This window comes from Tursiops truncatus, chromosome 14 (assembly GCF_011762595.2).
Source record: "Tursiops truncatus isolate mTurTru1 chromosome 14, mTurTru1.mat.Y, whole genome shotgun sequence".
In the NCBI taxonomy this organism is placed as follows: domain Eukaryota; kingdom Metazoa; phylum Chordata; class Mammalia; order Artiodactyla; family Delphinidae; genus Tursiops; species Tursiops truncatus.
The window spans coordinates 47,251,327-47,252,425 of NC_047047.1; positions in this window are offsets into that span (position 1 = coordinate 47,251,327).

Genomic DNA, 1,099 nt, shown 5'->3' on the forward strand with positions numbered 1-1,099 from the left:
CCAATTAAATTTGATTTTTCTATAAGTGTACTAGTCCATTGCCTGGTAACATTGCAAAGTTTTGATTCAATCAACAGTAAAAACAGGTTTCATTCTACACAGATGTTTCCCTATTGCATCATCTAAAGCACTGGAATGTTAAATGTTTATTTAAAATAATTAACAAAGGCTTTCCCCTCATTCAGTATTCCACTCAGTGAATGACAGGACAGTTATATTAATAATTCTATTCCTGAGGTAGCTTGCTATATTTTTAGTTATAAATAACAAATCAGTGTCTTGTTTGAGGGTAGTGGCCCCACTGGAATCTGAGCTACTTGATGTAATCGTACATAAATCTTTGATTGTGAATCAGAAAATAGGATCCTGTGTACTAGAAGAAAATCTACTGAGATCAGACTTCCTGTTTTTATGCTCAGCTTTGTGCTTCTATTTTTTTAGTTTAATTTGGAATATCATGGGTCAAGAGATGAGCTCTGTAGAGATGAAAAATAGGCATGAAAGGATTATAGCACATGGAAGTGGTAGACAGTAACAAGGAACAAAACTGTGTATTGCACCTACGTAGGTAATCTTTACTTGAGTCTTTTCTATACTTTCTTGAGAGGCAGGTTTAAAAGAAAATCAAAATCAAATTAGTTTGACTCTATATTGCCCTAAATCTAAGAGGTTTGACTAAATAGCTCTCCCTCAATAAAACATATGTACAGTAATCTTGTAAGTACATATTTATCTGTAATTCTAAACAGGTGTAAAATTTGAAAAAGAAAACATAATCTAAATATTCTAGGCCTCACTCAGTAAAAGTACAGATTGTGTTGCTTTGCTCCCTTATTACTGTGATCCCGGCGATGTTCATTACTACTGTTCTTTTTAGTAGCTGATCACTGACTTCAGGCCTTGTCTGAAGTGTTTCTATTCTAATAGTAATTATGATGCTCAATTACTGGCTGAAAACATTGAGTTAGGAACAGTACATTCCCAGAAATTTATTTTCTTTCCTTTCCTGCAGTTGACTCTTTTCTTTTCATGATTCTTTTCATTCCAGGAAGAAAAACATTCCATTTTTTCATGACTATATGTATATTCATTTAAGAAT